Source organism: Microcaecilia unicolor, chromosome 5, assembly GCF_901765095.1.
Source record: "Microcaecilia unicolor chromosome 5, aMicUni1.1, whole genome shotgun sequence".
NCBI classification, from domain to species: Eukaryota; Metazoa; Chordata; class Amphibia; order Gymnophiona; family Siphonopidae; genus Microcaecilia; species Microcaecilia unicolor.
In genome coordinates, this window is record NC_044035.1 from 111,083,543 (window position 1) to 111,106,297 (window position 22,755).

Genomic DNA, 22,755 nt, shown 5'->3' on the forward strand with positions numbered 1-22,755 from the left:
TGGTATATAGTTATACTGGGCAGTAATCTGTTCAGGAAAGACAGAGTGGGAAGAAAGGGGAGGGAGAGTGGTATTATATTAGTTAGTTTAGTTTATTAGCACTTGCTATACCGCCTTTGCCAACTTAGAAGATCAAAGTGGTTTACAAAAATCAAAAACAAGTCAGAGGAAACAGAAAGGAACTACAATATTTAGAGAAAAGATAAAAGTCATCCATACAAGCTACAATCAGGGGAAAGACTGGATCAGTTCCACATAGGCAACTAATAAATAAATGGAGTGCCCTCAGTATAGACTTTAAAGTATCTAACTACATTAGGAACTGGTTGAGTGGAAGGTGACGGAGGACAGCGCTAAGTGGAACTCATTTTGAGGAAAATGATGTTGCTAGTGGTGTGCTGCACAGTTCGGTTCCTGAGCTGATTTTGTTTATAACATTTTTTTGAGTGACATTGCTGAAGGGTTGTCTGGTAAGCGTTGCCTCTTTAAGGGTGATACCAAAACCTGTAATAGGGCAGACACCTCTGATGGTGGGGACAACATGAAGCTAGAACTAGTGAAGCTTGAAGAGTGGTCCACAATTTGGTAACTAAAAATGCAGGGTCATATATTTGGGCTACAAAAACTATAGGGAGCAGTGCATTTTATTTTATTTGTTACATTTGTATACCACATTTTCCCACCTATTTGTAGGCTCAATGTGGCTTACATAGTACCAGAGATGTGTTTGCAGACTCCGGTGTAAAATACAAAGTGATGTTGTGGTAAGATAAAGTTTATGTGGTACAGCCACATTAGGTAATCGTACAATGGAAGAGTTGTGTTATGTCCATTACGTACTTTAGTTTTCTTGTGTTGCAGAGATCAGGCATTTATGTCGGATTGGTAGGGTATGCCTTTTTAAACAGGTTAGTTTTTAGTTTTTTCCGGAAGTTTAGGTGGTCGTGCGTAGTTTTCAAAGCTTTCGGTAATGCGTTCCACAGTTGTGTGCTTATGTGGGAGAAACTGGATGTGTAAGTTGATTTGTATTTGAGTCCTTTGCAGCTTGAGTAGTGCAGATTTAGGTACGTTTGTGTTGATTCAAATGTGTTTCTAGTTGATAGGTCGATCAAGTCTGTCATGTATCCCGGGGCTTCACCATAGATAATTTTGTGACCCGGAGTGCAGATTTTGAAAGCAATGCGTTCTATGATTGGGAGCCAGTGTAGTTTTTCACAGAGGGGTTTTGCGCTTTCAAATTGCGTTTTTCTGAAGATAAGCCTAGCTGTCGTGTTTTGAGCAGTCTGATGTTTCTTTAATGTTTGTTCTTTGCATCTCACATAAATTCCATTGCAGTAGTCTGCATGGCTTAGTACCATTGATTGTATCAGGTTGCGAAATGTTTCCCTTGGGAAGAATTGTTTCATGCATTTGAGTTTCCACATTAAGTGGAACATTTTCATTGTTGTGGATGTCACTTGGCTCTCTAGTGTTAGGTTGCGGTCCAATGTAACGCCGAGGATTTTCAGGCTGTCTGAGATAGGGAGGGTGTAATCTGGGGTGTTGATAATTGTGGGGTTGTCCGCTCTGTGATGGGATGAGAGGATCAGTGTGTTTTTTTCTTTGTTGAGTTTTAGTTGAAATGCATTTGCCCAAGAGTCCATGATGTTCAAGCTGATCTTGATTTCGCTGGTGATTTCTGTCAGTTTAGATTTGAAAGGAATGTATATTGTGACATCGTTTGCATAGATGAAGGGGTTAAGGCCTTGGTTGGATAAGGACTTGGCTAGTGGGGGTCATCATTAGGTTGAAGCGGATCAGTGATAGTGGTGATCCTTGTGGTACTCTGCAGTCTGCTTTCCATGGTGATGATATGTTTGAGTTTGATTTTACTTGATATGTTCTTGTGGTTAGGAAACCCTTGATCCAGCTAAGTATATTTCCACCAATCCCGAACTTATCTAGTAATCTTATTAATATATTGTGGTTTACCATGTCGAATCCACTAGACATGTCGAATTGGAGGAGGAGGATGTTTTTGCCTATTGCTATTTCCTGTTTGAATTTGGCTAGGAGAGTGAGTAGTACTGTATCTGTGCTGCGGAGGGGGCGAAAACCTGATTGTGATTCGTGTAATATTGAGAATTTGTTTATATAATCTGTAAGATGCTTATCAGACATTGCTGCCTGGATGTCCAACTGCCACCTGAAACTAAACATGGCCAAGACCGAGCTTATCGTCTTTCCACCAAAACTCACTTCACCTCTTCCTCCACTCTCTGTCTCAGTCGATAACACCCTCATCCTCCCCGTCTCATCTGCCCGCAACCACGGAGTCATCTTCGACTCCTCCCTCTCCTTCTCTGCGCATATCCAGCAGATAGCCAAGACCTGTCGCTTCTTTCTGTTTAACATCGCCCTTTCCTCTCTGAGCACACCACCTGAACTCTCATCCACTCTCTCATTACCTCTCGCCTTGACTACTGCAACCTACTTCTCGCTGGCCTCTACTTAACCATCTATCCCCCCTTCAATCTGTTCAGAACTCTGCTGCACGTCTTATATTCCGCCTGGACCGCTATGCTCATATCACCCCTCTCCTCAGGTCACTTCACTGGCTTCTGATCAGAAGCCTGAGGGGGACTGTGGCCTAGTGGTTAGGGTGGTGGACTTTGGTCCTGGGGAACTGAGGAACTGAGTTCAATTCCCGGCACAGGCAGCTCCTTGTGACTCTGGGCAAGTCACTTAACCCTCCATTGCCTGCCGCATTGAGCCTGCCATGAGTGGGAAAAGTGCAGGGTACAAATGTAACAAAATAAATTTAAAAAAATACCGCATACAGTTCAAGCTTCTCCTTCTTACCTACAAATGCACTCAGTCTGCAGCCCCTCACTACCTCTCTATCCTCATCTCCCCTTACGTTCCCACCCGAAACCTCAACTCACAGGACAAATCCCTCCTCTCAGTACCCTTCTCCACCACCGCCAACTCCAGGCTCCGCCCTTTCTGCCTCGCCTCACCCTATGCTTGGAATAAACTTCCTGAGCCCTTACGCCAAGCCCCCTCCCTACCCATCTTCAAATCCTTGCTCAAAGCCCACCTCTTCAATGTTGCTTTCGGCATCTTTATACCTATTCAGGTAATCTAGACTGCCCCAATTTGACTGCCCCTATTTGACTGACTGTACACTTGCCCTTTAGATTGTAAGCTCCTTGAGCAGGGACTGTCCTTCTATGTTAGACTGTACAGCGCTGCGTGACCCTAGTAGCGCTTTAGAAATGTTAAGTAGTAGTAGTACTGGAAAGTAGTTGGTGATTTCATTAGTTTTTTTCTTGGTGTCTTTTGGTATCAGGGTGAGTAGGATATTGCCATTTTCCTTCAGGAAGGAATTTTAGGGGGTAAAGTACTTTTGTACACAAAAGAGGAACAGGACTGGGGTATGATCATATCTTAAGGTGGCCAAACAGGTAGAAAAGATGTTGGCGAAAGCTAGAAGGATCCATATAGAGAGGAATGGCTAGTAGCAAAAAGAAGATGATGATTTCCTTGTATAAGACTCTAGTGAGACCTCATTTAGAATGTTGTGTACATTCAAAACAAAAAGCTCCTGAGTGGGCTGGTTGGACCTCTGGATTACTACAAGATAGCAGTGCTCAGGGAGGAGGATGCTGAGGACATGCCCACACTGGAAATCTTTTTTATGGTGATGATTTAGAGCAACTAAATCACTGTAAGTTAAGATGTAATTGATCAAATTGACAAACTCAAGAGCAACAAATTGCCAGGAGTGGATGGTATTCATCCCAGTGTGTTGAAAAAGCTCAAACGTGAAATTGCTAACCTGTTCCTAGTAATCTGTAACCTATCATTCAAAACAACCAAGTCTTAGAGCAGTGTTTCCAAAGTCGGTCCTGGAATACCCCCTTGACAGGTAGGATATCCACAATGAATATGCATGAACTTGACTTGCATACACTGCCTCTATTATATGCAAATCTCTTTCATGCATATTCATTTTTGGATATTCTGAAAACCTGGCTGGCAAAGGGGTACTCCAGGATTAACTTGGGAAACACTGTCCTAGAGGATTGGAGAGTGGCCAATGTAAGACCAATTTTTAAAAAGGGCTGCAGTGGTGGTATGAGAAATTATAGACTAGCGAGTTTGACCTTGGTGCCAGGCAAAACAATTATAGTAACATAGTAGATGACAACAGAAAAAGACCTGCACGGTCCATCCAGTCTGCCCAAGAAGATAAATTCATATGTGCTACTTTTTTTATTTGTACTGTCCTCGTCAGTGCACAGACCGTATAAGTCTGGCCAGCCCTATCCCCACCTCCCAACCACCAACCCCGCCTCCCAACCACCAGCTCTGGCACAGACCGTATAAGTCTGCCCAGCACTATCCCTGCCACCCACCACCGGCTCTGGCACAGACCGTATAAGTCTGCCCAGCACTATCCCCGCCTCCCAACCATCAGCTCTGGCACAGACCGTATAAGTCTGCCCAGCACTATCCCCGCTGCCCAACCACCAGCCCCGGCACAGACCATATAAGTCTGCCCAGCACTAGTCCCCCCTCCCAACCACCAGCCCCGGCACAGACCGTATATGTCTGCCCACACTAGCTCCGCCTCCCAACCACCAGCTCTGCCACCCATTCTAGGCTAAGCTCCTGAGGATCCCTTTCTTCTGTACAGGATTCCTTTATGTTTATCCCACGCATGTTTGAATTCCGTTACCGTTTTCATCACCACCTCCCGCGGGAGGGCATTCCAAGCATCCACCACCCTCTCCGTGAAAAAATACTTCCTGACATTCTTCTTGAGTCTGCCCCCCTTCAATTTCATTTCATGCCCTCTCGTTCTACCGCCTTCCCATCTCCGGAAAAGGTTCGTTTGCGGATTAATACCTTTCAAATATTTGAATGTCTGTATCATATCACCCCTGTTCCTCCTTTCCTCCAGAGTATACATGTTCAGGTCCGCAAGTCTCTCCTCGTACGTCTTGTAACGCAAATCCCATACCATCCTCGTAGCTTTTCTTTGCACCGCTTCAATTCTTTTTACATCCTTAGCAAGATACGCCCTCCAAAACTGAACACAATACTCCAGGTGGGGCCTCACCAACGACTTGTAAAGGGGCATCAACACCTCTTTTCTTCTGCTGGTCACACCTCTCTCTATACAGCCTAGTAACCTTCTAGCTACGGCCACCGCCTTGTCACACTGTTTCATCGCCTTCAGATCCTCAGATACTATCACCCCAAGATCCCTCTCCCCATCCGTACCTAGCAGACTCTCACCGCCTAACACATACGCCTCTCTTGGATTTCTACTCCCTAAGTGCATCACTTTGCATTTCTTTGCATTGAATTTTAATTGCCAAACCTTAGACCATTCTTCTAGCTTTTTCAGATCCTTTTTCATGTTTTCCACTCCCTCTGGGGTGTCCACTGTGTTACAAATCTTAGTATCATCCACAAATAGGCAAACTTTACCTTCTAACCCTTCGGCAATGTCACTCACAAATATATTGAACAGAATCAGCCCCAGCACAGATCCCTGAGGCACTCCACTACTCACCTTTCCCTCCTCCGAGCGAACTCCATTCACCACCACCCTCTGGCGCCTGTCCGTCAACCAGTTCCTAATCCAGTTCACCACTTTGGGTCCTATCTTCAGCCCATCCAGTTTATTTTACCTGAAGTCGCAGCAGCATCAGTGAAAGCGGAAGGCTTGGCTCGCCTCCAGCCTTCCCTTTCCTTCCCTCTCAGTGTCCCACCCTCGCGGAAAAAGGAAATTACGTCAGAGGAGGGCGGGACTCAGAGGGAAGGAAAGGGAAGGCTGGAGGCGAGCCAAGCCTTCCGCTTTCACTGATGCTGCTGCGACTTCAGGTAAAATAAATGTTTTAAAGGAAGGGCAGCAGGAAGAAAAGGAGGGCTTTTGTGGGAGAAGAGGGCGGGCAGGTGAGGGCTGGGGTTGAACTGCAACTTGGGTGCTTAAAGGGGGGGCAGGTGAGGGGCTGGGGTGAGTCACTGGATATGGAGGGAAGAGGAGAATCGTTGGACATGGATGGGAGGGGAGGAGAGAATCGCTGGACATGGAGGAGATGGGAGGGGAGGGCAGAATCACTGGACGTGGAGGGGAGGGCAGGGAAGAGAGGATAAAACGCTTAAACGATAGCCTTCCTAGGTCCCGTTTCATTTTTGGAGAAATGGGCTTTTTTGCTTGTAAAATGATAAATGGAACACACCACCTCTCTTATGAAGAGATGGTAAACAGGTTAGGGTTCTTCAGCATGGAGAAAATACAACTGAAAGGTGATATGATAGCCATTTACAGGATCATGAGTGAAGTGGAATGGTTAAATAGAAAAAAAATGGTTTAACCTGTCGAAGAATAGAAAGACATGAAATTAATGACCAGAAGACTGAAAACAAATTGTAGAAAGGGATTTTTTTTAATGTGGCACATAATTAATCTGTGAAATCTGTTGCCAGAGGATGTGGTGTACACAACCAATATAATGGGATTCGAATCAGGTAGACTTCAGAGAGCCATTGCTCAGCCTTGGAAATAACGTTTGGAAACTGATCTACTTTTTGGGTTCTTGTGGCATTTTGTCTGAAACAGGACGCTGGGCTCAGTAGACCAAGGTCTGATCTAGCATGACTTTTCTTATGTTCTTAAGCAGGTAATACATATTGTATGCAGATGGTCCCTGATTAAAACCTCTCAAATATCCCAAACTTTATAATCCAACACGTGATTTCCACTTCAAACAACAATATGACAAACTGAAACAGGAAAATAGAAATTGAAGCTTCAATATATGTCCATTAATTTACACTCTTGGTTATTAACGTACTGATGATTATAATTTATAACTAGAAAATAAGTGGGGCTGTTTAATTCCTCTTGCTTTGGATTGTGAATGGGCTGTGAGCCAGTCACTGCCAGGAGCTCTCATTGAAAGAGATAGACTCTCTCTGACTCCAAGCTTTCTAATTCTTCTCACAGCACAGAAATACATTGCCTAGGTAACCAGTCTCAGCCAGCCTGCTCCTTTTTTGCACAGCCACCTCATCCCAAGTGAGCATCCCTGAAGGCAGGCGACCAGGATATTATTTCTTGAAGACAGTAAGTTATTTCACATTTTACTTGTATGTGAAGGGTCTTTACAGCAACAAGCCATTGTGTCTGTGAAATTTGTTGTGTGGTTGTTAATAAAATGAAGAGAGCACAAATTCTGAAATCTGGTTTCAGGGCTTTGTGTAAAGCTTCTGCGTCCTTCCTCAGGCTGGTGTATTTTGTTTTTAGTATCACCCCTATTATCATTGAACATGTGAGGTCAGATGTAGAATTGATAGAAAGCTGCAGTTGCTTTGAGGGATTCTTTGGCTTTGTATCTGGATTTTGGTATGCAGCAACCAGGTTACAGAAAGAAAGCTCAGGTTACATGTACTGTATGGGTTGGGAATATGAAGCCATGCACCAAATCCATGTTTGCTAAGGGGGAAGTTTGCATAAACTGCATAATTGTAACTGTATGACACTGTTATTTAGTATTTTGTTCAAAGGAAACAATGAGCAAAACGAAGTTATATGAAAAGAGCAGTTGGAATTAATATTTTATCAGAAAAGGCTTTTATATAATATATATGATTATTTTTAATGTTAATTATGACTAAGGTTGTTATTGAATAAATGTGCTGTTCTTCATTTCATACATGTGATGGTCTTGTATAAGCTCCTTAATTAAAAAAAATGTATTAAACTTGTAGATTCATGTGTTCCCTGCCTTTAGCCTCCACCCTTGCAGATCTCAGCCAGACAAAGAGCTGGGGATGAGGACAGTGGAGACTGAGGAAAATGGAGCTTGTTACTTTCCCCACATAATTAGGTATATTACATACATACAAATTTCAGTTTGCAGGAGGGACAAATGTTAAGCTTTTCCACAGCGTCAGATCTGGTTCATGAAATTTAACATATCATTTCCTCTCCACCCCTCCCCTATGTTTGCATAAAGCTCTTTCCCTTGCATTGCAAACCGAAGTTAGAGACAGATTTTTTTTCTTCATATTTCTAATATAAAATGGATGCATGCCAGTTGTAACTAGCGCTATTTATCTATTGCATATGCTTGCACAAATGAAAGAAACTAGATCCATTTTATTTAACTGCTGGAGCATAAAAGATGTCCAGGTTCCCAGATGTGATATAGCTTGTTGTAGACCGTTGTACCGCAGTATATGAATATTATTTCCTACACTGTCCTTCTAAAATTCATACAAACCTCTCCCTCCCCCAGTAAGTCTGTTGCTGTAAATGGGAGTCAGGGAATGTTGGGAGAAGACATGAAAAATGGAAAGGGAAATCATTTTGCAGGTTAAAAAAAAAAGATCCTTTCCTTTCATTACTGTTTGCCGATAGCAATCTATGGCAATGATTGTCCTTTAATGAAAGTGGAAGGCGTTTCTTTTCTCTATGTGACAGTGCTAGGTGACTCACTAATGGCAGTGGTTGGTAATTGTTTCTTAAGTGAGGGAGAGAGGTAGGTGACTTTTAAAATGAAAATGGGGTGGATGAAAATTGTCTTTGTAATGGGTGACTCCATAGCTGTTTGCTACTGACTTTTGCTAATTGATTATGCGTAGCTGTCTCTCCAGGAGAAATATTCAATCTATGTAAGTTTCCTACCAGGCAATATTGGTTCTATCACTGTGTTTTTAACTCATCATAGCCAAAGTAATAGACTAGATGAATGAGGGTGGCTTTTAACTGAGAGAAAAGTAGGCGATTAATGAAAAAAGGTAAGCATCTGGCTGCATTTAACAAGTGAATTATGCTGTATCTAAAGGGATAAATCCCTGGTTGTTTATTAGGTGAGCTGGACTAGAATCCCAGATGAATGCAGTGGTGAAAGCTGGCTCTCTCCAATGTGTGATGTTCTGAAGTAAAATTGCGCAGAGATATGTAATGCCACATTTTCCTTAAGGCTTAGTGCAGTTCACATAAAACACTTCCTAAAATGCATTTAGTAACTCCCGCAGAATGTGGTTACTAAATTCCATACTCACTTCAACCATAAGAGGGCAATTCTATAAGAACATATATAGGTAAAAGGTATGGCTTATATTTTTCTCTGTATAGACTATGCTGGATTTTCAAAGCAAAAGCATGCATGTGCTTCTGCTTTGAAAATTATCCCAGAGACATGATCCACTTATTTTTACACTGGATCTTAGGGAGCACAGATTTTGTAGGTTAATTTATTCACATATGCTTGAATTTTCAAAAAAGTGCACATTGTGATGCTTAGGCTGTGGTCTCCGGGCACTTAGGGCCATCTGTCTCCCATTTGGAATGGTATAAGGGAGCCTCAAGAGAAAGTAATAGCTCAGAAGAGGAGGAAGAAAACATGGAGCGGTTGGTAGGAATTATAGTGTCTCTTAAGAATAGGGAAGACACCACAGTAGGAGAAAATCTCTAGCTGCCACTCAAAGGTGGGAGGGGTCCCAGGGGAGGGGTTGGAGGACTCCTACAGAGAGGCAGAGAAGCTAGGAGGGATGGAGGCAAGCCCAGACACAGAGAAGAGAGGGAGAGAAGGCAGCTCCCTCCCATAGAGATGACTAGCCAGAAATAATCCTTCTTTGTTAAATTGTGCAGCGCTGCGTAACCCTAGTAGCGCTCTAGAAATGTTGAGTAGTAGTAGTACCCAACTCGGGGCAAAGAGGACCCCAGAGTAAATGCTGAGCCAGGAAGCTGTGGACTCAAAGGGCTTGCAGGAGTAAGTGGACTATCCAGCCTGGGGCAAGGAGGACTCCAAAGTAAATGCTTCACCAGGAAGCGGTGGAAAGTCATAAGGCCCCTGGAAGCAGGGAAGGCCTGAGACGAACAGTGGGCAAAGAATAGCCTAGAAGCAGAGGAGGAACTCAGCAAATAAGCTAAGCTTTAATTGTACCTTTGGAAACCACTGTTATCTAGAAGAAAAGGACTGTGTGTAAGTGGTAGCTGAGGGTGGGCCAGTGAGCAAGAACATTGCAAGGGTGGAGACTGCCCCAACCCTTATGAATGAAAAATAGAAAAGCCAGGGTGGTGTTTTGTGTGGTTTGTTTGGGACTTGTGCTAAGTGTGAAGAAGACTGGAAGGAACAAACTTGCCTCAGAATTGTGAAAGAGAAAGAGGAGAAAGAAGTGTGTGTGTGTGTAGGGGGGGGGGGGGGTGTTGGTTACTAATGATAAGGAATGGCTCACAAGAACTGTGTTTTATAGAAGGAGAAAAGGATGTTGCCAGAAAGAAACTAATTGGCGTCAGAAGCACTCTGCCCATGACAGTATATGTGAAAATTCTGCCCAAATCCCATTTCAGGAATATCACTGCTTATTTCAGATAAAACTGGGTACACACAGGATGCATCATCTTCCTGTATTTGCATATGGAGTAGGTATTTTTGGAAAGGTTTATGTTCATAGGTAAAGACCTGCAGAAATGGTTTTGAAAATTATCCTCAGAAGTTACTAATGCAGCTGAGACAATTTAAAGTTCTAACATAAGACAGTAAGTAATTATCATTCACTAAACTGTAGGTGCCATTGCTTAAGTCATATTTGACTTTTAGTACATTATTATCAAATGAATAACGAAATAGTTCATCATTGTAATAGCCAGTGTTATATGAATTATGTGGATTCTTGCCAATCAATTTGCTTTGGAGAAAAAAAAGAGATCCGTTTCCTGGGTGAAAAATAATGAACTGGGTTCATTTTTCAATATGAAGGGAACACACTTAAAGGCTATTTTACATAGCTCATCAAAGAAAGAATTGGAACATCGGGACATTCACAATTTCTCCAGTATTTTACAGAAGCTCTGCTGAATGCGTATCTTTTTGTAAAAGCCAGAATACTATAACTCAAATTTTTATTGAAACTAAACTAACGTCAGTTACTGTGTATTTCTTAATATTTATTTATTTTGGATTTTATTTTATTTAGATTTCGTTCACACCTTTTTCAGTATTAGCTCAAGGTGAGTTACATTCAGGTATACTGGCAGTGGTGTGCTGGTAAATTACAAGCTCTCTCTCCAAAAACAAAACAGTAGATATATTGTACATTCCACACAGCTTTTCCTCTTTCTTTCTCATCCACGCAGCATGTCCCCTTCCCTCCCTCTCACCCATGCAGCATGTCCTCTTCTCTCTCCCTCTCATCCACTCAGTTTGTTCCTTCTAACCCTCTTATCCATGCAGCTTGTCCTCTCCCTTGTGCAGCATGTTTCTCAAACCCCCCTCCCACCTTACATAGCCCTCTGCTTCTACCTTACACAGCCCTGGTAGTCCAGTGGTCCGCTGGGGCAGGAGCGATCCTCATATGCTCCTGCCCATGCAGTCTCCACTCTCCTCTCCTCTCCTCTCCTCTCCTCTGTAGTCTGTACTACTGAAAATGGCTGCCGTGAGTTCCTGCAGCAATCTTGCGAGACTGCCGCTGAAACTTACAGCAATCACTTTCAGTATGGAGGAGAGTGGAAACTGCATGGTTAGGAAAGTATGAGGATTGCTCCTGCTCCAACTGATTACAGCAACAACCGGTTCGCAAAATTGGACAAAAATCAACGGTGCGAGCTGGCTCCAGCACACCACTATATACTGGATATTTCCCTGTCCCTGGAGGGCTTACAATCTAATTTTGTACTTGAAGCAATGGAGTGTTAAGTGATTTGCCCAAGATAACAAGGAGCAGCAGTGGGATTTGAACTGGACACCCCTGGGTGTCCACAAGTGGTGCTCTAACCACTAGGCTACTCCTTCATGGAAGCCATTTAACATTTGGATGCATTTTCAAGCCTGTAGCAAAAGTCCAAAGCACAGTATTTCTTGATAAATGTGAGATATGTTAAGCCAGAACACAGTACGGGCCAGATTCTGTAAATGGCATCTAAAATATAGGTGTGTTGGAATAATGCCCATAGCACTATTCTATAAACCACATCTAGAGTAAGACGTAGTTTATAGAATATTGCATAAGCCAGGTGAATGCGCGTATATTTAGGTACAGCCATTTACGCCTTTGAAAACCTGGGGTAAATGCCCGAGCATAAATGTACGTGTGTTCCCCCAAATTCTATAACAAAAGGCATAAATTTCATTGACTCCCCTGATACACCTACACTCCTCCCATGGCCATGGCCCCGTTTCAGCTACGTATGTTGGAATTTACATGTGCCTTTTTTTACAACACGCATAAAAAGAAGCATGAGTAAATTCCAATTATTGCCAATTAGTGATGATAATTAGTAGTTATTGGCCAGTTATCACTGATTGGCTTGTTACTTAATTGAGTAGCGCTAACGCACACTACAATATGGTCATACTGGTCAAGAATTCGGTTAAGAATTCCATTATGGGTTTTTTTTATTCTGCTTTTCTTATATTTACATTCTAAACAGTTACTGTGTTTTTATTTTATTTTATTTATTTATTTAGATTTTACTCACACCTTTTTCAGTAGTAGCTCTAGGTGAGTTACATTCAGGTACACTGGGTATTTCTCTGTCCCAGGAGGGCTCACAATCTAAGTTTGGCTTTTCTTGGCAGAATACATGTCTCCTCTCCAGAGATGGGGAAAGCAGCAGAACTAGGGCATTAACTGAGGTTGCAGGGGGTCAATTTAAGAGTAATGTCAGAAAGTGCGTTTTCACTGAGAGGGTGGTGAATACCTGGAATGCAGGAGGTGGTAGAAATGAAAACAGTAATGGAATTTATAAATGTGTGGGATAAACACAAAAGATTCCTATATGGAAAGAGAATAGAATCACAACAAAACCTTTCCGTGCTTAGATAGCAACTCCAGTAATTGGGCAGACTTCTATGGTCTGAGCCTCGAAAAATGGCAAGACAAGATAAAGTATACATATGTTATATCACATCATAGCATAAGATATGAGCTTATGTTGTTGGGCAGACTGGATGAACCATGCAGGTCTTTATCTGAAATTATCTACTATGTTACTATAGTGGTTATTTTAGAAGCTCTGTTCTTGTTTTGGACTCTAAAAACTGGCATTTAGACGTACATATTGCATAGACATCCAAATCCCAATTTTACAAAGGCAGGGTGCGGAGAGGTAACTGCTGTACATCCATATGGCAAGAAGGCATGATTTGGGTATGATTTGGGCTCAAAATATGGACGTCCAACTCTGATCACAGAAGAGGAAGGACTGTCCAAGTTTAAAAAGATAGATGTCTGTATTTAGACCTGGTACTTGTCACATCCAGGTGAAACACGACATCCTTTATTGAAGATGAAGTGGTAACATTAAATTCTAAGGGACTTGTTTCATCAGGAGTCCTTAAAAGATAAAGAACCAAAGAATGAACAAATAAATAAAATAGTGATCAAATATATATATATATATATATATATATATATATATATATATATATATATATATATATATATATACAGTGGGGGAAATAAGTATTTGATCCCTTGCTGATTTTGTAAGTTTGCCCACTGACAAAGACATGAGCAGCCCATAATTGAAGGGTAGGTTATTGGTAACAGTGAGAGATAGCACATCACAAATTAAATCCGGAAAATCACATTGTGGAAAGTATATGAATTTATTTGCATTCTGCAGAGGGAAATAAGTATTTGATCCCCCACCAACCAGTAAGAGATCTGGCCCCTACAGACCAGGTAGATGCTCCAAATCAACTCGTTACCTGCATGACAGACAGCTGTCGGCAATGGTCACCTGTATGAAAGACACCTGTCCACAGACTCAGTGAATCAGTCAGACTCTAACCTCTACAAAATGGCCAAGAGCAAGGAGCTGTCTAAGGATGTCAGGGACAAGATCATACACCTGCACAAGGCTGGAATGGGCTACAAAACCATCAGTAAGACGCTGGGCGAGAAGGAGACAACTGTTGGTGCCATAGTAAGAAAATGGAAGAAGTACAAAATGACTGTCAATCGACAAAGATCTGGGGCTCCACGCAAAATCTCACCTCGTGGGGTATCCTTGATCATGAGGAAGGTTAGAAATCAGCCTACAACTACAAGGGGGGAACTTGTCAATGATCTCAAGGCAGCTGGGACCACTGTCACCACGAAAACCATTGGTAACACATTACGACATAACGGATTGCAATCCTGCAGTGCCCGCAAGGTCCCCCTGCTCCGGAAGGCACATGTGACGGCCCGTCTGAAGTTTGCCAGTGAACACCTGGATGATGCCGAGAGTGATTGGGAGAAGGTGCTGTGGTCAGATGAGACAAAAATTGAGCTCTTTGGCATGAACTCAACTCGCCGTGTTTGGAGGAAGAGAAATGCTGCCTATGACCCAAAGAACACCGTCCCCACTGTCAAGCATGGAGGTGGAAAATGTTATGTTTTGGGGGTGTTTCTCTGCTAAGGGCACAGGACTACTTCACCGCATCAATGGGAGAATGGATGGGGCCATGTACCGTACAATTCTGAGTGACAACCTCCTTCCCTCCGCCAGGGCCTTAAAAATGGGTCGTGGCTGGGTCTTCCAGCACGACAATGACCCAAAACATACAGCCAAGGCAACAAAGGAGTGGCTCAGGAAGAAGCACATTAGGGTCATGGAGTGGCCTAGCCAGTCACCAGACCTTAATCCCATTGAAAACTTATGGAGGGAGCTGAAGCTGCGAGTTGCCAAGCGACAGCCCAGAACTCTTAATGATTTAGAGATGATCTGCAAAGAGGAGTGGACCAAAATTCCTCCTGACATGTGTGCAAACCTCATCATCAACTACAGAAGACGTCTGACCGCTGTGCTTGCCAACAAGGGTTTTGCCACCAAGTATTAGGTCTTGTTTGCCAGAGGGATTAAATACTTATTTCCCTCTGCAGAATGCAAATAAATTCATATACTTTCCACAATGTGATTTTCCGGATTTAATTTGTGATGTGCTATCTCTCACTGTTACCAATAACCTACCCTTCAATTATGGGCTGCTCATGTCTTTGTCAGTGGGCAAACTTACAAAATCAGCAAGGGATCAAATACTTATTTCCCCCACTGTATATAAATAATCACATATATATATGTGAGTGTAAGTAAAATAATGACAGTACCACAAAACAATATAAAAATATATAAAAGAACCATAAACACAATATCCAGGGGTGGGTACATTCACAATAATCAATGTAAAATACAACTTAATTAAAAAAATAAAACCAGCTTTAGCCATTTGACTGCAAGTGTATGTAGATTTTAGCAAAGCCTTTGACACGGTTCCACCCAGGCAACTGATAAACTGAGTGCCCTCAGTATGGGATCTAAAGTGACTTGACTTCAAAAACTGGTTAAATGGAAGGACACGGAGGATAGTGGTAAATGGAGCTTGCTCTGAGGAAAGGGAGGTTATCAGTGGTGTACCGCAGGGATCGGTCCTCAGACCAGCTCATTTTACCATCTTTGTGAGTGATATCGCGGAAAGACTGTCTAGTAAGTTTGTCTCTTTGTGGATGATACCAAACTCTTTTAAAAAGGGTGAACACCCCGGAGGGTGTGGATGGCATAAGGAAGGATCTAGTGAAGCTTGGTCTGATAATTGGTAACTGAGATTTAATGCTAAGAAATGCAAGGTCATACATTTAGGTTAAAAAAATCCAAGGGAACGGTACAATATTGGCGATAAAGTGTTTCTGTGTATGAAAGAAGAGCGGGACTTGGGGATGATTGTGTCTGATGATCTTAAGGTTGCTAAACAGGTAGAAAAGGTGGCAGTCAAAGCCAGAAGGATGCTTGGGTGCATAAGGAGAGGGATGACCAACAGGAAAAGGAGGTGATAGTGCCCCTGTATAAGTCTCTGGTGAGGCCCCATTTAAAGTACTGTGTGCAATTGTAGAGCCCACACCTACAGAAAGATACAAACAGGATGGAGTCGGTCCACGGGGTGGCTACAAAACTGGTCAGTGGTCTTTGTCATAAAACATATAGGGACAGGCTTATGAACTTCACCATGTACACACTGGAAGAGAGGCGAGAGAGAAGGTATATGATAGAGATGTTTAAATACCTCATTGGCATTAAGATACGGGAGGTGAGCCTTTTTCAAATGAAGGAAAACTCTCCTGAAATGAGAGGGGCATAGGATAAAGTTAAGAGAAAATAGGCTTGGGAGGAATCTGAGAAAATACTGTTTTACAGAAAGGGTGGTGGATGCATGGGATTATAAATACTTCAAGGCATTGCTAAGGGCAGTGATCTCTGTTTTTCTGTTCTTTTCGTTGATTTATATTCTTTATATAAAGAAAGCCTCCCTGCTTTACTAAATAATACTTCTTGCATATCCTGTTACAGTATAATAAAGGTGATCATGAGATAGGAGCCTATTTGAACCATCGTAGTTATTAACACTGTAAGGTGCTGCAGTAATGTACCTTAAGTGCATGTTGCTGTACTCTGTTAATGCCTTTAATTATACTTCATGAGATATAGTTAATTGTGCATTAGTGATGGCAATAATTTTGATTTTCACATTAACCTAATTTACATTACATTAGATAAGCTAAATAGCATAATTTTGTACTTTTGAAGGTCAGTTAAATTTTAACTTAAAATCCATTTTATCACACACAAAAAAAATATTAGCTATAATCTGTACACTTGGGGCTAAATTCTGTAAGTGGTGCCAAAAATATCGACGCTAATAAAAAATTAGCTCCAAACACTAAACAGTGCTCAGAGTTGGGTGCCATTTATAGAATAGCATTTGGTGCCAGGATCAGATATGAGGATTTACACCAACTGAAACATAGTATAAGTACTAACGTCTAAATTAGGCGCAGATCTCCCTTATTCTGAAACACTGCGCACAAATTCCAGAAACACCCCTGATCTACCCATGCTCCTCCCCTGGCCATGCCCTTTTTCGGATCCATCTGTAAAACTTACAAGCGGATACTGACGCCTAAAGATGCAAAAATGTAAATTCATGCCAATTAGCACCTAATTATCAGTGCTAATGGACTCATTTGGCAATTAAATTGCACATTGGGTGCATGTCCAAATTTGTGCATGCAATTTTGAGCACCGTATATAGAATTAAGGGGTTGATGCCCTCTAAGGGTACAGAGACGGTAGATTTTAAGCAAAAGGGTCAATATTCATCAGGGCTAAAATAATAAACATTAATTAAAACGTTGCTGGAACAACGAAGTTTTTGAAAGCTTTCCAAACTAAAATAAGAGGAAGCATTTTGCGGTTCATCTGGCAAAGTGTTCCAAAGTGGGACATCCGCCAGCATTCTGAGGCACTATTGATGAATATCCCCTCTGATTGCCTTGGCACTGTCCAATTAATGCTGGGGAGGTCTGGGATGGAGTCGGGATGGACTTGGAAGTTATGCAGGTTCCAGCAATATTCAGTGCTGGTGCCTGCATACCTAACTGAGCATAGAGGACAAATAAAATGTAGTCCTTCTTTGCCAATTTTTTATTTAGTTATTTATGTATTTCAACAGATTTATATCCCACTGCATCTACAGTTCTGGGCAGGTTATGGGAAAGCATACATAATCAGTAAAAGTGACAATTACATAAAACTAGCAATAACTTTAAAAATAACGTAAAAGGAAAGTACACTGATAAGCTGATCTAATTGCAATATACTTCATCAAATAACCATATTTTCAATTTCTTCTTAAGATAGCACAACAAACACAGCAAAGTATACTGAATAGCAAATCTAATTTCCATATGCCTCATGGAATAACCATATTTAAGATCCTTCTTAAACCAAGAAGTAATCCTGTAAAGAGTTACAGGAAGTTCATTCCAAAGTTTAGGACCTACAGTTCAAAACGTAGACTTCCTGTTGGCTTCAAGTCTAATAACATGGAAAGAAGGAACCTCAAGTAGGTCCTGACTACAGGAACGAAGTGTTCTAACAGGGTAGAATAAAGGTGCAAACTGAAGCAAGAATAGGAGAGATCATTTGAAACCTGAACAGTGGAGGAGTGGCCTAGTGGTTACAGCACTGTGTTGACATCCAGAGGTGGCTAATTCAATCCCACTGGTGCTCCTTGTGATATTGAGCATTGCCTTAGGTACAAAACTAGATTGTGAGCCCAGGGAAATACCTAGTATACCTGAATGTAACTCACCTTGAGCTACTACTGAAAAGGTGTGAGCAAAATCTAAATTAATAATAAAAACAGACAATCTTAAACTTTATTCACTGCTCAATTGGCAACCAATGAAAGTTAGGTATGCGGGAGCTGGCTCTGAAAAATCAGCTGGCACATGCATAACTTCTGGGTCTACTGAAGAACCAGATGTTTAATGCTGGTGCCTGGACATTACTTGGCATTGAATATCTGGCTCTAATTTAGCCGGTGTTTGTCAGTGGCATTAAAGCTGCTGACCACTGTAGGCTGAGTATCGCCTGGAACATAACTTAATATTGTGGGGGCAATAATTAGAACTACCCACCTGAGGAGCGTGCACCATAATCAAATCAAAAGTGCATGGGAAGTTTTGCTTTTCATTATTACGGAATAAAAAATTACACATAAGAGGTTTTTGCCTGCTGTCTCTGCACAAACAATAAAGACCTTATTCACGAATGTGCATTAAAGAAATAATGTGTGCTGGTTGAAATTAAGCATGTGAAGGGCCGTTCTATAAACTGTCTGGCCGATATTCAGTGCTATTTAACCAGCCAGGAATGGCTCCTAACCGGTTAAATAGCACTTAACTGGCTGAGCGCTAATATTCAGTGCAAGGTAGCCGGTTATCTCTGCTGAATATTAGCGCTTAGTGCATAGGACTAGATTCTATATATCACGCCTAAAAAATTGGCGCCAAAACAAAATACGCCTAGGCATATTCTATATAGTATGCCTAAATTTAGGTGTGCTCTATAGAATAAGCCTAAATTTATGCACAGTTTATAGAATATGCCAAGCACCCATCTACATGACTAAATTTATCAGTTTGATCGCTCCATCTGTGGACAGCGTTGAGCCCCCGGTCCGAGCATATTTAAGGTAAGTGCTTTAAATACCTCTAAAAACTTTTGTAGAAGCCGATGAGGAATTTGGTGCAAAAATTGCCAAAAAACTTATCATTGGACAATTAAACACCTCTGAGGCGAAATTTGAAACATCTATAGGAGACATGTTAAGATATTGTGACAATTTTGAGAAGTCATTAAACGGTGTGGAGAAAAAGCATTGAGGAATAAATCGGGGACTATTAAATCTGTTGGTGTTATAAATTTAGTTGGGGGCAGTTATGCCATTTAAAACTTGGCATAAACGCAGATGTCTAAATTAGGTGCAAACCGTGTGTATTCTATAAGAGTGTGCATAGATTTTAGAAATGCCCATGGCCACGACCCCTTTCCAACTATTCAACTTAGAATTTACATGCATCACACTACACAATACGCTTAGACTGTTTTGCATGTAAATTCTAATGCCAATTAGTGTCAATAATTGTTAAATGGCAATTATAGGCACTGACTGGCTTGTTAAGTAATTACGTTGCATGCACAAATCCAGAATACGACTGCATTTGTGCGCGTAACTTAGGTTATGTTATATAGAATCCAGGGGGATAGTGGCTAACCAACTATATTGCGTGTTATAAATAGCTAACTGCAAATATTCAGCGCTTTGCTGGCTAAGTTTAGCAGCCAAATTGACAGCCTAAATTACAGTCCTGTCTTTGGCCACTATAAACATAACTGGCCAGCGTTGAATATTAACGACCGGTTACGTTTAAGCTGGTCGAAAAAAATCTGGATATTCAATGCCGGTCACTGGAAACAGCTCAGCATTGAATATCTGGGCTCATCACTATTGTAGCACTTACTGGATTGCCTCCTGCAGGCTGAATGTCAGCCAGTGTGTGCTTACATTTATGTGTGTGTGATTTGCCCTTCCTGAGAAAAAGGGGATTTAAAGAAAAGGCTCTTAGGAGTAGTAAGCAGTCTGTAACAGAGTTAAATCTTTGCCTACAAGGAGCAGGCCAGGGATTTGGTGCTATTGACCTACCATGAAGGCAGAGGGCACTGCAAGGAGGAAAGAGGAAGGGAGAGAGGAATTGAGGGCGCTATAGCCAGAAGGCTGTTTGATGATATATTTCTAGAAAAAGGTATAGAAAAAGGTATAGTTGAATAGGGCTTGCTATATGCAGGAAGTAAAGTCCCTTGGAAAAGAGGGAAAGGGGCAGCCAGTGTGCAGATGGGCATGGAAGAGGATACCAGATTGAGCCTGTAAAAGGCAGACGTTTGCAAGGGAGAAAGAGCAGCCAGCTGGAGGAGGGCCATGATAATCTTGGAGCTACCGGGACAGGCTTCTTCGGGAAGACTGGAGATCCAGTGGCTTAGTGAGTGGCAGATTAGAGATGTGAAAGGAGTTGTAGGTTGTTGCATAAGGTTTTATGGCAGGCTATACATAAATATCTGCTATGTATGTATGTATGGGATGCTACTGTCTCAATGGAAGAACTATATCATTACCTGGAATTTCTAAAATCTATGTGTGTGTGACTAAATTTAGCTGCACAGACAGGCCCTCCAGTGTATTCTATAAACTGCACGGAAATTAGTTGTATTCTATAAAGTATGCCTAAATTTAGGTGTACTTTATAGAATATGCCTAGGCTTATTTTTTTCAATACCAATTTTTTGAGCACGATATATAGAATCTAGTCCTAAGTGCTGAATATCGTACTTAACTGGCTATATGTTAGCCGGCTCCGCAAACCTGGAAACTCAATGCTGGTGCCCGGACATGTCCTGGCTTTAAATTTCCAGGTTCCAACACTGGCAGTAGTCAGCTCTGGCTGAATATTGGGTCCAGTGCTTCTGCAAAGATGCCTTGTTATGTGGTTGGTTTAGGAAGCACTGGACCCAATGGGCTTGGGTAGCATCTTATCACAGCTGCTTTAAAACATGTTTTCAATACTAGCACAAGAGTTTCATGTGTATTAATGTCATTTATCTACTATGCCCCTATTAAAACTGAAGATTGCAAAACAAGGGGGAAAAGTCAAGAGTCAAATATAAATTCAGTAGACCATAAAACCTAAATATAATTAAAATATAATTCCTTTCTTAAAAGTACTTATTGAAAATGTATTGAATGTGTTCAGATTGGTTCAAGAGTGTTTTTTTTTTATAGCGGACGTGGTTGAAGGTGATTAGTACATTGAACTTTTTAAATGTTGGGCACTCTCAAAACTGGTTGTGTTGTAGATGCAAATTAAATATATTTTAAAGACATAAGTTTATAACTGATGTTGTTGTCGTCACACGTTTTGAGGCTGTGTTTAAATTGACTTTCAATATATGATGCCTTCACTTTAAGATGATTTTTTTCTTATATTTGTTAACACTTATTGCTGTGGTCTTTATTATAGACCCTCTTTTTTTGCTATTACTGTGAAGATAAATTAGACCACTTGAAAGTACCTAGGAATGAAGAATCTGTTTATTTTAGCGTTCCAAAAAGTAAAGCAGCACACAGGGAGCGTTACCCAGAGTAATTATTCCACTTTTTGCAGCCACCTGAGGTTCAGATCTGAAACTCTTGATCAAAAAGTCATCACAAACTTTTAGCAGTCCAGAAACCATGTAGGTAACAGTCTACATAACCTAATAGTGTGTCTTACTGGTATGCCTCGATTTTAACATAAAATGTAAGGTATTCCAAGCAGGCCAGCTGCATAAGCAGATTAAAAAATTAAGTGCCCACCTATCTCCTTTAGTATCCAGATTACCAATGAAGAAAATTAGGCACAGATTGTCTCAATAAGATCTAAAACACTTGCTAAGGACGTAAAAGAAGTAGTTTAGAGAAAAGTGACGAAAATGGAATGGGGTTTGCATCACAAGATCTATGAGGAGAGACTTGAGGACCTGAACATGTATACCATGGAGGAAAAGATAGACAGGGGTGACATTATACAGACATTCAAATATTTGAAAGGTATTAATTTACAAACAAACCTTTTCCAGAGATGGAAAGGTAGTAGAACTAGAGGGCATGAATTGAGGTAGCGAGGCGGGGGGGACTCAGGAATAATGTCAAGAAGTGAAGGTGGTAGATGCCTGGAATGCCCTCGGTGGTGGAGATGAAAACGGTAATGGAATTTTAAAATGCGTGGGATAAACTCAAAGGAATCCTGTATAGAAGGCATGGAACCAAACAAGCTTAGCAATGATCAGATGGCAACACCCCTAGTTGTGAAGAGAAGCCAGTGCTAGGCAGACTTCTACAGTCTGTGCCCTGATCATGGCTGGACAGATTCAGTTTCCGTAACTAGAAAACAAGGTCAGTGCCGGGCTGACTTCTATGGTCTGTGCCCTGAAAATGGCAAGGACAAATCAAGAATAAGTATACGTGTCATACCCTATACTATGGATTTATCTTGTTGGGCAGACTGATGGACTGTACAGGTCCTTATCTGCAATCATCTACAATGTTACTTCCTCCTCTTTAGTAAAAAATGCATATTTTTCTGTGAAGTTTGAGGTTTGCCCTACGAAGCTGTCCAGTTGAGGGAATAGTTTTTTTTTAAAGCAGTCTTTTTAGAAACTGATGAGAAAAAAATAGATTTTACCACTGCTCTCTCTCTCTTCTGCAGTTCTGAGGCCAATGTAAGTGCTATTCATAGCATCAAAATTAGAGTTAGTTCCTTTTGTTCAGTGCCATTGACGTGATGAATACCATTACTGTGGCTCCTCCCAGTAAATATGTCAGGCACTAA

General features: G+C 41.5%; 1 protein-coding gene across 1 annotated transcript in view; it reads left to right on the forward strand.

Annotated features, from left to right (window-relative positions):
* CALY (calcyon neuron specific vesicular protein) overlaps nucleotides 1-22,755 on the forward strand; it is a 190,338-nt gene that overhangs the window by 47,877 nt on the left and 119,706 nt on the right. The window contains exon 2 of the mRNA XM_030203194.1: nucleotides 7,004-7,123. The gene's annotated coding sequence lies outside the window, so the exon portion shown is untranslated. The remainder of the gene's footprint in view (nucleotides 1-7,003; nucleotides 7,124-22,755) is intronic.